We start from the raw sequence: 15,132 nt of genomic DNA, 5'->3' as shown, positions 1-15,132 counted from the left end.
ATTTTAGTCTGTTATGAAGCAGGTGACCTCAGCACCAAGCAATGAGTCTGTTAACTTTCTGTATCCCTCACTTTCAGAAATGATCCTCAGTCATGTTGCCATGACTGAATTCATTCCAACTGTTTCATATTCATAATCATAGAGAATCTTTTTTTAATCTTTCAAGACTGCTCTCTCGTAGGATTACACTCTAAAATAAGCATCTTTGATATTCATTTGCCTATCTTACTTTGAAGATTTCTTTCACATGTATTATTCTGGGGAAAAACTGTTTATCTGTTAATATTTTATGTATTCTTTCCAGGACTCTTGGTCTAAGAAGCAAGAGTTAAAAGAGTTATTAACACATCCAGAGAAATAGCAATTTAAATGTCTTCCACTGAAAAATCACTGGCCCAGAGAAAGGAAAATTACAGACTTCCTAATAACATATTTCATGAGCCAAATAAGGTCATCCTTATTTTAAATGCTATTTTAAATGTTTGGTCCAGAATAGTTCTGCATGAGAAGGTAATAAAATGTTGAGGAGGAGAGCAAGTCTGGCATCAGCTCAGAGCTGCATCCCGCGTCCACTGTTGCTGGTCTGAAGCACAGAATTCGGTTGCTCAAGACCTCAGCTGTTTCTTCATTTATTAAAGATGAAAATAATGTCTATCCCTGTTTTATTAAGTTGAGGTCAGAATTAAATAAGACAGTATCATCAGGACACTAGCTCACTGTCTGGCCCCTAGCACTCAATAAATACTATAGATGATGGTTACTGGTGACAATAATCTATTGATACTAGTCAACGAGCAGCAGATGATTGAACCATCAAGAAGCAATACTGTTTTAACTGCTGCTGATGTTATTAAGTAGGCATATACTATTTACATCTAAGAATCCAAAATCTCCAAGCCTTTTTTCTAAACAGGTTTGCCTCTTCCTGTTTTTCTGGCAGAAAGAGCATAATAGAAGTGAAAAATATCTTGGGGAATTTTTTTTTTTTCCTGGCTGGTAAACTTTGCTAGAGGAAATTTTGCATTTTGGTTCATTTCTCACAACATGCATATACTAGAGATGCCTATATTTGATGAAAAGTTGAAATTATTTCATAGAAATTGATAGTGCCTCAAAACATTTAACTCCTAAGCTCAAGCCAAAACAAAAACTACACACACACACACACACACAATCCATTAATACAGATCCCAGAAAAATCCTGATTCATGATTAATCACTATCACTTTACCTAAATCTCAAACAATGTAATTGAGTTTCCTCCCACCAAGGTGTCATGGAATACATAAGAAGTCATTTTAAAAAAGTAAACTTTGATCAAAATTCTGGGTTCATCTCACAGGCATCACCACTGGACTCTTGAGCTGTCTTCCCAGAGACTGTTCATATGTTACATTTTTGTATTTGTATCTGAAGCTATCTGTGTCTTAACTGTTTCAGCCATTTTCTCTGGTTTGGTTCTCAAAGAAAATAGAAACCAGTTGTAAATCTAGTGAAAACTAGCTTTATTTTTTAAACAGTATATATACTAAGTTGCTTCTCACCTTATTCTTTAGACCAGAAGTCATTAATTATTGGTATAAAAGAGGAAAATTATGCAAAAATCTGTATTAAAAATACTTGAAGTTCAGAAAGTCCATTTAGAGTAAACATCATATACCTCCCTTGAGATTAACAAGACATTGTATTAAACTGGGAAGTAACTGAAATATTTCCCAAGTTCTTTCAGATGTAAAATGATGAGGGAAAAAAGCTCCAAAATGCTTATAAACTACTAGCAAGTATATAAGTATAAACTAGAAGTTTATACTTATTTCTAAGTAAGTATAACTAAGTAAGTTTGCTAAAAGTAAGGTATTTAGTTTGCTAAAGTATTTTAACTATATTCAATGTATCTAAAAAGGAAATGATACTATTTGAATTAGTTTGCATATCTGTTACACAAACTAAACAGATTTACACAGCCTACATGAGTATTTCTTGGATAACTTTTCTGAGCATTTCTCAAGTGGATGGATATTTCTCAATCACTTTTTTTGACTGCAGAACTATTCTTATGTCTGTACAAGAGGAACACTGCATTGACTTATTAATTTTCCTTCTATAATATCTAACATTTGCCCAAAGGAAAATGGGTCATCAGCAAGTTTATTTCTATTCATGCTCTGATTTCTCAGCCAAATAAGTGACAGGTCTGTACTTTCAGGCCTGGGCTGAGACTGTTTCTTCAGACGTCTTCCCATCTCTATGAGTTGCTGGTCAGGCTCTTCTGTCCATGGGATTCTCCAGGCAAGAATACTAGAGTGGGCTGCTGTGCTCTCTCCTCCAAGAGATCTTCCTGACCTAGGAATAGAACCCCTGTCTTTTACATCTACCTGCATGGGTAGGTGGGTTCTTTACCACTAGCACCATCTGGGAAGCCAACTCTGCTTTTCAAACATAAGATGAGCACAGAAAAAGGAAGGAACAGAACCACCAATCCTAATGATGGGTTTAATATTATACAAATCCAACACACTGACTTAAATGAGCAAAATGAATAGCCTAACGTCACATATCAATATTGTGCTCTACAGCTGGTTCAAAGTATTCCATAGTATCACCACATTTGAATGTCACAACCACACAGTGAGCTCGGTAAGAAAGATCATTTGAAAGCATTTTACTGATGAGGAAATGGAGACCGAAGTGTCAAACACTGTAAACATGGGCCCATGGCTAGCAAGAAAGCCTAGGTCACAACCGACCCTATATATACTATACAGCTGGTTACTGGAAACATCAAACAAGCTTCAGGAAAAATGACAAGTGTAAAGAACTACTAAGCATAATAACAATGAAATATAGAGTGTTAATCTATGGTAAGGAAGAGTAGCAATGAGTGTTAGAAGTACATATCAAGCGTCTATCCAGGGAGACCAGGGGGCAAAGAGCATCAAATCTTGAAAGAAGACACATGCGGTATTGATTCTGCAGACAAGTGGTTGTGACCCACTCTAGGGAGGTTTACGTGTCCAAAAGGTTTATTATAACAATGTTTTCTTCAAGAAGGTGGACACAGTACCAGCACTGATAGTTCACAGTGAGCCCCACCTCCGATTCTGTGAGACTGTACATGCTGGGAGTGTACACCTCAGGGAAAATGCATGTTTAACATCCTGGCGCTAGCTATCACTTATACTTATAATCACATCATCAGCATCCTAAAAGTGTACACAGTAACAAATTCATACTCTTCTAACAGAAAATGTCCCAACTAGAAGGTACTATTATCATGTTATTTTATGAGAAGAAATAAAAGCTTTCCAATTTGGCCTCTGTTTTGGTTTTGGTTTTTGTTTTTTTAATTAAACTAATCTTTAAACGCCTAAGGGTTCTGTTTATTTCTTGGGAAGTCTGTCTGGCAAGAATCATCCTATTCATCCATCACATATTTTCCTAAATCTGGAGCAGACCTGTTGGTGTTGTGCCAGGGAGGAGTACCAGCGTAATAATATGAGATAAAAGTCTCTCTTTGTAAGGGAAGGCCAGAAAAATGCCTTCAGCATGAAGTCTAGGAGCTGCATGAAACTCCCTAGAATTTTTACCTCTGAGATCTCAAAGACAAGCTCCGTTGCTGCATACATCTTGTTTCTAATCTAGTCAGGTGGGTTTTGCACAACTCTTACCCAGTGCACAGGCTGTTTAGGAATATGCAACAGTAGCCTTTGAATATTTTCCCTTAGCTTAAATGTATTGCACTTTATCTTTCGTTAGTTCAATCTTAATTTTTAAAAGAAAAAACATCTCAAAGCCAAGCCAGTTAGCAGGCAACCATATATATGTATGTCTAGTACATGATGCTGAAGCTGAAGCTGTAATACTTTGGCCTCCTGATGGGAGGAGTCGACTCACTGGAAAAGACCCTGATGCTTGGAAAGATCAGGGAAGGCAGGAGGAGAAGGAGATGAAAGAGGATGAGATGGTTGGATGACATTACCAACTCAATGGACATGAGTTTGATCAAGCTCCAGGAGATGGTGAAGGAGAGGGAAGCCTGGGGTGCTGCAGTCCACGGAGTCACAAAGAGTCAGACACCACTGAGTGGACAACAAGTACATATATCAGTACATATATCCACACCCAGTAAAAAAATATTGGGAGTATAAATACATGAAGCATTCATAGTTAAATGTTCTACAGGAATTATTTTTAATGATGTCTCATTTAAAATGAAACCACTGAAATAATCATGGTATCTGATGACAGTCTGAGCCACCAGATACTGAATGACTCAGTGTGATATCCTGACCTCCTCAGCAGAGGATCTCAGACGTCTGTACTACTGTACTGAGGCTGCCATAAAGCAAAGCACCACAAAACGGGTGGCGCAGAGCAGAAATCTACCACCTTACAGGTCTGAGGGTTAGAAGTTTAAGATCAAGATGTCAGCAGGGCCACGCGCCCCCTGGAGGCACTAGGGAGGAACTGTTCCAGGCCCCTCGCCTAGTTTCTGGTGGGTCCCTGGCTTTGGGCAGCACGTGCACTGTCCCTATGTTTGCGTCAGGGTCCAAATTTTCTCTTTCTGTATGGATACTTGTCACAGACTACAGCCCACCTTCCTTGCAGCTTGAACTAATTTAAACTGATTATAGCTGCAAAGACCTCATTATAAACTAAAGACACATTCTGAAGCAAAGGTGGTTAGAGCTTCAACACAGGGATTCTGGGAGAACACAAGTCAACCTATGATAGCGTCCCACGCAGGGACTCAAAAGCAGTCTCACACATAATACCTAAGTTAAGAATGTTCTTCATATTAATCGTTTGCATAGCTTGATAATTCACAGCTGTATAGAAAGTTTAATATTGTATAAGTATATATACAAAAGCTTTTCTACTAAGCTTGATAAAAGCTTGAGAAAGAACATCAAAAGAAACAAAAGAAGGAGATGGAGAAAATGGAAACCATAAACTAACTGAAATGGGAGCACTGAAACTGAAATAGAGAAAGTGAAACAAATGAGATAAAAGAAAAAGATCGTCATAATGATTACAGTAGATATACTTTAGAAGACTTGTGAATTTTTGCCTAACTAAAAACTTTGACATTTTGATTCTACTTGTTTGCCTCAGTATGAAAAGAATGTTAGATTCTTATTAAAAAAAAAAAAAAAAAAGATATGCAACAAGGAACAGGTTTACTGTTAGCATAGGGAACTATAGTCAATATCTTATAATAACATTAAAAGGAAAATAATTTCAAAAATTATATATGTGTATAACTGACCATTTTGTGGTGTACCTAAAACTATACTTCAATAAAATATGTATCTTAAGAAAAGAAATGGATAGCCAACAAGAACCTGCTGTATAGCACAGTGAACTCTGCTCAGTGTTCAGTGACAGCCTGGATACTAGGGGAGTTTAGGGGAGAATGGATATGTGTATACATGGCTGAGTCTCTTCGCTGTTCACCTGAAACTATCACAACACCGTTAATTGGCTATACCCCAACACAGAATAAAAATATTTTTAAAAGATTAATATTCTGTGATACATAATAAATATCCCACCTCTCGATGTATTTAAGGAAAGCATATATTCAGGATAAGAAGAAGCTAGAACAAGTATGTCTCAACTATTTTGTTTTTGTTTTTAGAGTTGATATAGCTACAATCCAGACATATGTATATTAGTTTATAAATACTCAATATTTTACTATATGTTACATATACATTAATAATATGCAATCTAAATTTCCTACTAATGACAGCATATACTGGAAGGCATGGTAAGGCACACTGGTGATGGAGCCTGAGCACAACGTGACTACATAATTTGGTGTCTGAACCTGGACACTTTGAAAGTGACAGCTGTAGAATTAACAAGCAGGGTGGGTAACAAGCAGAAACCAAATGGGTCCTGGTCAAGCCCAACATGAGGATAAGTAAGAAAAAGAACTGGGCTGAACTAAACTGCTGGAAGGTAGATATCTTTTCCTTTATTAGTCGATAGTAGAGAATGGCAAAGCCAGTGATTATTCTACTCACGTAGGAATACCTATAAGGAAAACACCTATAAGAAGAGAGAAATGTGAGGAAATGCACTCGATTTTCCATAGTATCAGAGTCTAATATGTATTTGTTTTGTGAATAAAATGATATGCCTGAGAAAAGTATGAGATTGGACAATATGAAAAGGAAACATTGTTAATCACATAAAAGGGGATCTTCCTAGCCTCTCCTAAATATATATGAGTAGAAAACACTTCTGAATTATTTCAGTTCAGTTCAGTCCATCAGTCTTGTCCAACTCTTTGCCACCCCATGGACTGCAGCATGCCAGGCCTCCCTGTCCATCACCAACTCCCGAAGTTCACTCAACTCAAGTCCATTGAGTAGGTGATGCCACCCAACCATCTCATCAATCTTTCCCAGCATCAGGGTCTTTCTGAATGAGTCAGCTCCTCCCACCAGGTGGCCAAAGTACTGAAATTTCAGCTTCAGCATCAGTCCTTCCAATGAACATTCAGGACTGAATTCCTTTAGGATGGACTAGTTGGATCTCCTTGCTGGCCAAGGGACTCTCAAGGGTCTTCTCCAACATTACAGTTCAAAGACATCAATTCTTCAGGGCTCATTTTTCTTTACAGTCCAACTCTCAAATCCATACAGGACTACTGGAAAAACCACAGCTTTGACTAGACGGAACTTTGCTGGTAAAGTAATGTCTCTGCTTTTTAACATGCCATCTATGTTGGTTATAACTTTTCTTCCAAGGAGCAAGTGTCTTTTAATTTCACGGCTGGAGTCACCAATCTTTAGTGATTTTGGAGCCCAAAAAATAAAGTCTACCACTGTTTCCACTGTTCCCCCACCTATCTGCCATGAAGTGATGCGACCAGATGCCATGATCTTAGATTTCTGAATGTTGAGCTTTAAGCCAACTTTTTCATTCTCCTCTGGCATCAAAAGGCTCTATAGTTCTTCTTCACTTTCTGTCACAAGGATGGTGTCATCTGCATATCTGAGGTTACTGGTATTTCTCCCAGCAATCTTGATTCCAGCTTGGGCTTCATCCAGCCCAGTATTTCTCATAATGTACTCTGCATATAAGTTAAATAAGCAGGGTGACAATATATAGCCTTGACGTACTCCTTTCCTAATTTGGAAATAGTCTGTTGGTCCATGTCCAGTTCTAACTGTTGCTTCCTGACCTGCATGGCTTTCTCAGGAGGCAGGTCAGGTGGTCTGCTATTCCCATCTCTTTCAGAATTTTCCACAATTTGCTGTGATCCACACAGTCAAAGGCTTTGGCATAGTCAAGAAAGCAGAAGTAGATATTCTTCTGGAACTCTCTTGCTTTTTCTATGATTCAAGATGTTGGCAATTTGACCTCTGCCTTTTCTAAAATCAGCTTGAACATCTGGAAGTTCATGGTTCATGTACTGTTGAAGCCTGGCTTAGAAAATTTTGAGCATTACTTTACAAGCATGTGAGATGAGTGCAATTGTGCAGTAGTTTGAGCATTCTTTGGCATTGCCTTTCTTTGGAACTGGAATGAAAACTGACCTTTTCCAGTCCTGTGGCCACTGCTGAGTTTTCCAAATTTGCTGGCATGTTGAGTGCAGCACTTTCACAGCATCATCTTTTAGGATTTGAAATAGCTCAACTAGAATTCCATCACCTCCACTAGCTTTGTTCGTAGTGATGCTTCATAAGGCCCACTGGACTTCCCATTCCCAGGATGTCTGGCTCTAGATGAGTGATCACACCATCGTGATTATCTGGGTCATGAAGATCCTTTTTGTATAGATCTTCTGTTTATTGTTGCCACCTCTTCTTAATATCTTCTGCTTCTGTTAGGTCCATACCATTTCTATCTTTTATTGTGCCCATCTTTGCATGAAAAGTTCCCTTGGTAGCTCTGATTTTCTTGAAGAGATCTCTAGTCTTTCCCATTTTATTGTATTCCTCTATTTTTTTGTCTTGATCTCTGAGGAAGGCTCTCTTATCTCTCCTTGCTATTCTTTGGAACTCTGCATTCAAATGGGTGTATCTTTCCTTTTCTCCTTTGCCTTTCACTTCTCTTCTTTTCATAGCTATTTGTAAGGCCTCCTCAAACAACCATTTTGCCTTTTTGTATTTCTTTTTCTTGGGGATGGTCTTGATCCCTGCCTCCTGCACAATGCCACAAACCTTCATCCATTGTTCTTCAGGCACTCAGTCTATCAGATCCAATTCCTTGAATCTGTTTGTCACTTCCACCGTATAATCATAAGGGATTTGATTTAGGTCATACCTGAATGGACTCATTGGAAAACACCCTGATGCTGGGAGGGATTGGAGGCAGGAGGAGAAGGGGACAACAAATGATGAGATATCTGGATGGCATCTGATGGACATGAGTTTGAGTAAACTCCGGTAGTTGGTGATGGACAGGGAGGCCTGGCATGCTGCGATTCATGGGGTCACAAAGAGTCAGACACGACTGAGTCACTGAACTGAACTGAATGGTCTAGTGGTTTTTCCCTACTTTCTTCAATTTAAGTCTGAATTTAGCAATAAGGAGTTCATGATCTGAGCCACAGTCAGCTCCCGGTCTTGTTTTTGCTGACTGTACAGAACTTCTCCATCTTTGGCTGAAAAGAATATAATCAATTGACAATCTGGTGATGACCATGTGTAGAGTCTTCTCTTGTGTTGTTGGAAGTGAGTGTTTGCTATGACCAGTGTGTTCTCTTGGCACAACTCTGTTAACCTTTGCCCTGCTTCATTCTCTACTTCAAAGCCAGATTTGCCTGTTACTCCAGGTATCTCTTGACTTCCTGCTTTTGCATTCTAGTCCCCTATAATCTTTTTTGGGTGTTAGTTCTAGAAGGTCTTGTATGTCTTCATAAAACCGTTCAATTTCAGCTTCTTCAGCATTACTGGCCAGGGCATAGACTTGTATCACTGTGATATTGAATGGTTTGCCTTGGGAACGAACAAGAGATCATTCTGTCGTTTTTGAGATGGTATCCAAGTACTGCATTTCGGACTCTTTTGGGGTCTTACCCCCATTTCAGCCAATCAACTAAAAAGGTAAACTATTTGTATTTTTTTTAACAACAGAAATAAAAGAAGCAAAGAAATTTCTTTTGACTGAACAACAGAAAAAATAAAAATAAAAAAAAAGAGTATCTTGGACCAGAGATTCTGGGTTTCCATTTTCACTTATTTAATAGCATTCCCTCCTAACCAATGTAGACAGTGATTTACAGTGGGATTACTGTTTCTATACTACACCACTTTGTGTTGCCCTTCTTGTAAGTACACTGTCCTAAAAGAGAACAATCAGCACGTAGCTATTCTCCATTTACAGAAAAAAGTAGATGACCTGGTATTCATTTCATAGTCATCAAGATATTTTTGTGTGTGATCAGTTCAGACCAGCACTATAAAATTTCAAAGCTCCATATAAGACAGAACACTATACAGTATACCTACAAATAGAACTGAGCAGTGCCATGACTTTGTCCCAGTAGTACTTGTACTCTTTCAGGGACTTTGTCAATTGTTCTCCCCTGGAAAAAATGGAGTACTTTCAACCACGAAGAATCTTCATTAGTTTACTATGCCACTTTCTCAGGTGAAACCCAAAAGGAACGTGTATGTCCATGCTAATTACACTTTGCCCACAGGCCACTCTGGCAACTGTCCAGCATTTCTGGTATCTACAAAGCATTTTATTCAGTGCGCACAAGGACAGGAGAGATTGTCTCATTTCCGCTCCCGACTCAGCAGGAAAGAGCAGACACCAATATGCTTCTGTTAAAGACAAGTTTCACTACAAAATTTTCCTTCAGGAAATTCAGAGATCTCAAGGAACAGGAGAATTTTACCCTTGCACAAGTGACTATATGTTAAATAACTACACTTCCTGCTTCACCAAGCACTAAATTTAACAGCTTAACTTAGAAAATATTTTGAACTAGCTAATTTACCCTTTTAATGGCACACTTATTATCAGGAATCAATGAATAAAACTCACTGGTGTGACAAAATGTCAGCAAAATGCAAACACCACCTAAGCGTTGTGGGAGTGGGCCAAAAATAGACATCATGCAAGAGGAATACATATCAGGGGCCAATTTATTGTGCAGATTCCATCAGATCAGTGGTTCTCAACCAGGAGTGATTGCGCACCCAAGAAGACATCTGATAGTGTCTGGAGATGTTGGTTTTTTTTATTACTATGACTTGAAGAATTGCCACTAGCCTCCAACAGGTAGACCAACAATGCTGCTAAGTACAAAGCACGCCACAGACCACTGTCAGAAAGAACTATCTAGTCCAAAATATCAATAGTGCCAAGCCTGAGAAACCCAGCCTTACAATGTATGGGAAAATCAGTGGTTTTTAAAAATAAATTCCATGTGGTAATACTGTTTTTCCTAGGTACATTTTAATAGACTTCAATAGTTATTTTCAGTGAAGCTTCTTTGGTTTCATTTTTCTAACTTGTCAAAATTATAATTTTGAATTGTTCCCAAATACTATAAAATTATTATGAAATGCTAAGAAAAATACTATAAAATTAAAACAAAATAGTCTAGGCTTTATCATACTGTCTGAATTTAGGAGAAATGAAGATTGGTAAGAAATATAAATGAATCAAAACTGAACTGCATGTAATATCAAATGCCAACTTCAAAAACCTCTTAATTTCCAGTTTTCACCTCAAAACCAACTCATGGTCTGGTTTTGTTTTTATAAAACACCACTTTTAACTCACCACATCATTAAGGCCAGAAACAGACCCACGCTTACTGAAAGATAAAAGAATGAGAAACGCTTTCAAAAATGTACCTAAATGAATATAAAGAGGAAATCTATTGCTGTATCTTGAAAAATGCTAGAGTATCTTCTCTGTGATATACTTTACAGAATAATTGCTTTAAGCAGTTTGAGGTTCTTGTTTCCATATTTTCAACAACAACAATTTTGGAGAATACATGCTTTTGATAAATTTGTATTATGTTTTACATGGAGCAGATTTTCAATCTTCAAATCAAAATGTAAAGTATTCAGAAAAATCAGAGTAGGAAGAAAGTCATAAGGCCACAGCTTCCTCTAACACTGGCTGTATCACTTATTTCTTTATGATTCAGTTATCCCTTATACTTCTTCAAGGGCAAGTCCTTCAAAATACCTTTATCTTTTTATTCCAATGCTCTTCCCTTCTTAATTTACCACACTGGGATTCCACTAACCATAATTATGCAAAATAGCATTCTTGCTTCATTATTATAAAATACCACATATATTCAGAGTAGTTCTATACTAGCTATGTCAAGCTTCTTATCAGCACTTTATTATGTGCCACAGTTCAGCTCAGTCACTCAGTCGTGTCCGACGCTTTGAGAACCCATGGACTGCAGCATGCCAGGCCTCCCTGTCCATCACCAACCCCCGGAGTTCACCCAAACTCATGTCCATAGAGTCAGTGATGCCATCAAACCATCTCATCCTCTGTCGTCCCCTTCTCCTCCTGCCTTCAATCTTTCGCAGCTTCAGGGTGTTTTCAAATGAGTCAGCTCTTCGCATCAGGTGGCCAAAGTATTGGAGTTTCAGCTTCAGCATCAGTCCTTCCAATGAACACCCAGAACTGATCTCCTTCAGGATGGACTGGCTGGATCTCCCTGCAGTCTAAGGGACTCTCAAGAGTCTTCTCCAACACCACAGTTCAAAAGCATCAATTCTTCGGCACTCAGCTTTCTTTATAGTGCCACTGATAACTATCTACAAAGACTTTAGAATAGTATCAGGAGTTCTAAGGGGTAGTATCTGAAGTTACATAGAAAACCCCAAGAAATCATGCGCTCACAGCTTTTTCCAGGACTCTACGGCAAACCACTGGTGAGAAAACTTCCAGAAGCGGAAAGCCCAGATGATTTTTACCTGACAGTGTTTGACAGCTGCAATCACAAAGTCAAAACAGATCCAGAGAAAACTCCTCCCTTAAACTATGATTTGCATTTATATGGTCTACATAATGAGGATATACCACTGGTAATAGACTCCCTTTAAAATCACCTCTATGGGAAGATTCTGTTTATCCCATGTTTCAGAGAGAAGAGGTCCTTTGAATTCTTTTAAAGTGGGGGGCGGGTCTCAAATGTTGGATGGAGCATAAACCCAAGGAACAGGTGTACACAAGCTCTTCCATCAGGAAAGGAGTAAATATAGTGGTAGAGGGATAGGGAAAGAGGCAGATAAGACACAAAGGCACATTCCAACACAGTAGGTTACTGCCTCCATACTATTAAATATGAGTCCACGTCAGTTCCTTCGGATAGCCCGCCTGTGGGTTAAAGGGGACTTAGTTATATGTGCTTCTAAGACTTTCACTTACTGTGTATTTTCTGCATCTTTTACACTCTTATTTCTCCCTGCCTACCCCACATCCCAAATTACTTTTAGAAAGACAAGGATTTCACAAAAAGGCTTACATAAGGAACTCGAAGCACAGGAAAAGACAGAGCCAACAGAATGAAAAATAATCATCTATTTTTCATTGTTTTATATCACAACACATCTGCCTCTTCCTTTTTGCTTAATAAGCATTCTCTGTAACCTTCGGACTCCTTTCATATCCCTAAGTTTTATAAAGCACATATACATACATAATATAGCAGTTTGGCTAAAAAAAAAAAAGCAGTCATATTTTAACTCAATCTTAGAACATCAACTTAAATAAATGGCCTCTGGTAAACAAACCTAAAACAGCATAATTATCATTAAAACGGACTCAATGTTAGGGTTGCTGATCCTGCTAAGTCGCTTCAGTCATGTCCGACTCTGTGCAACCCCACAGACGGCAGCCCATCAGGCTCCTCTGTCCCTGGGATTCTCCAGGCAAGAATACTGGAGTGGGTTGCCATTTCCTTCTCCAATGTTAGGATATTTCTAAATAATAATATTTCTAATATTATTTCTAAATAATAATCTTTCATATCCTGAAAGATGATGCTGTGAAAGTGCTGCACTCAATATGCCAGCAAATTTGGAAAACTCAGCAGTGGCCACAGGACTGGAAAAGGTCAGTTTTCATTCCAATCCCAAAGAAAAGCAATGCCAAAGAATGCTCAAACTACCGCACAACTGAACTCATCTCACACGCTAGTAAACTAATGCTCAAAATTCTGCAAGCCAGGCTTCAGCAATACATGAACGGTGAACTTCCAGATGTTCAAGCTGGCTTTAGAAAAGGCAGAGGAACCAGAGATCAAATTGCCAACATCCGCTGGATCACTGAAAAAGCAAGAGAGTTTCAGAAAAACATCTATTTCTGCTTAATTGACTATGCCAAAGCCTTTGACTGTGTGGATCACAATAAACTGTGGAAAAATCTTCAAGAGATGGGAATACCAGACTACCTGACCTGCCTCTTGAGAAACCTATATGCAAGTCAGGAAGCAACAGTTAGAACTGGACATGGAACAACAGACTGGTTCCAAATAGGAAAAGGAGTACATCAAGGCTGTACATTGTCACCTTGCTTATTTAACTTATATGCAGAGTACGTCATGAGAAACATGACTGGAAGAAGCACAAGCTGGAATCAAGATTGCTGGGAGAAATATCAATCACCTCAGATATGCAGATGACACCACCCTTATGGCAGAAAGTGAAGAGGAGCTAAAAAGCCTCTTGCTGAAAGTGAAAGAGGAGAGTGAAAAAGTTGGCTTAAAGCTCAACATTCAGAAAACTAAGATCATGGCATCTGGTCCCATCACGTCATGGGAAATAGATGGGGAAACAGAGGAAACAGTGTCAGACTTTATTTTGGGGGGCTCCAAAATCACTGCAGATGGTGACTGCAGCCATGAAATTAAAAGACACTTACTCCTTGGAAGAAAGTTATGATCAACCTAGACAGCATATTCAAAAGCAGAGACATTACTTTGCCAACAAAGATCCGTCTAGTCAAGGCTATGGTTTTTCCTGTGGTCACGTGTAGATGTGAGAGTTGGACTGTGAAGAAAGCTGAGCGTCGAAGAACTGATGCTTTTGAACTATGGTGTTAGAGAAGACTCTTGAGAGTCCCTTGGACTGCAAGGAGATCCAACCAGTCCACTCTGAAGGAGATCCACCCTGGGATTTCTTTGGAAGGAATGATGCTAAAGCTGAAACTCCAGTACTTTGGCCACCTCCTGCGAAGAGTTGATTCACTGGAAAAGACTCTGATGCTGGGAGGGATTGGGGGCAGGAGGAGAAGGGGACAACAGAGGATGAGATGGCTGGATGGCATCACTGACTCGATGGATGTGAGTCTGAGTGAACTCTAGTAGTCGGTGATGGACAGGGAGGCCTGGCGTGCTGCGATTCATAGGGTCACAAAGAGTAGACACAACTGAGCGACTGAACTGAACTGAAATAATAAAGAGAGGCCATTACCAGAAGGATAAAAGGTGTTTTCTTGGGTGTTACAGAAGGAAAGAAGACTGATTTGACATGCTGTAAGTTTCTTAAGTGCAAAAATACCTTGTTGCTATTACTCAAATGCACCGGAATATTGAGGGTTTCAATATTCACTCACATAACAAATCACCAGTCACCGGCATAAGTTTCTGCAAAAATTTCCTGGTCAGTAATGTGTTAAGTCAGCAAGTTCCAATTTCACTCAAAAAATAAATTTACAGTGAAAAAACTATGCTCATAAATTACTATATTGTGGACTTCCTGTCACATTCTTTTCTTATTAGTATTTTTAATACAATATTTTGCTATGCCAAAAACACAGAAAACTCTATGATTAATATGTATATATGAACATCTTCTAACCCAGAAACCATCATAACATAAACAAACGTGGGCTCTCGTACGCAAACATCTTAGGAAAGAATATACACTCAGCATTACCAAAATATTTTTAAGGGTAAGAATCACAAAACTATCAAAATGAAAACTGTTGAACTTGAATGCTGGAAACTCTGATTCATTCTAGTCTTCCCTGGAAGTATGTGCCTTTCTAACCAGTTTCTGGTACTTCATTTGCCCTTAAGGTATCGTTTTTAAAATATGTTCTGAGGTGTTTTCACCTACACTAGGTCTGCCACATCTAAGTCAAACTTCTCAAAGTAAGCTGCCAGCTCGTTACTCTTAA

At 38.7% G+C, this 15,132-nt stretch overlaps 1 protein-coding gene across 10 annotated transcripts in view; it reads right to left on the bottom strand.

The window, feature by feature from the left end:
* Positions 1-15,132, bottom strand: part of CACNA2D1 (calcium voltage-gated channel auxiliary subunit alpha2delta 1) — a 540,433-nt gene that overhangs the window by 504,658 nt on the left and 20,643 nt on the right. The gene's annotated exons all lie outside the window — the stretch shown is intronic.

The sequence above is a fragment of the Ovis aries genome, chromosome 4 (genome assembly GCF_016772045.2).
Source record: "Ovis aries strain OAR_USU_Benz2616 breed Rambouillet chromosome 4, ARS-UI_Ramb_v3.0, whole genome shotgun sequence".
In the NCBI taxonomy this organism is placed as follows: domain Eukaryota; kingdom Metazoa; phylum Chordata; class Mammalia; order Artiodactyla; family Bovidae; genus Ovis; species Ovis aries.
This window is presented reverse-complemented; position numbering and strand designations above follow the sequence as displayed.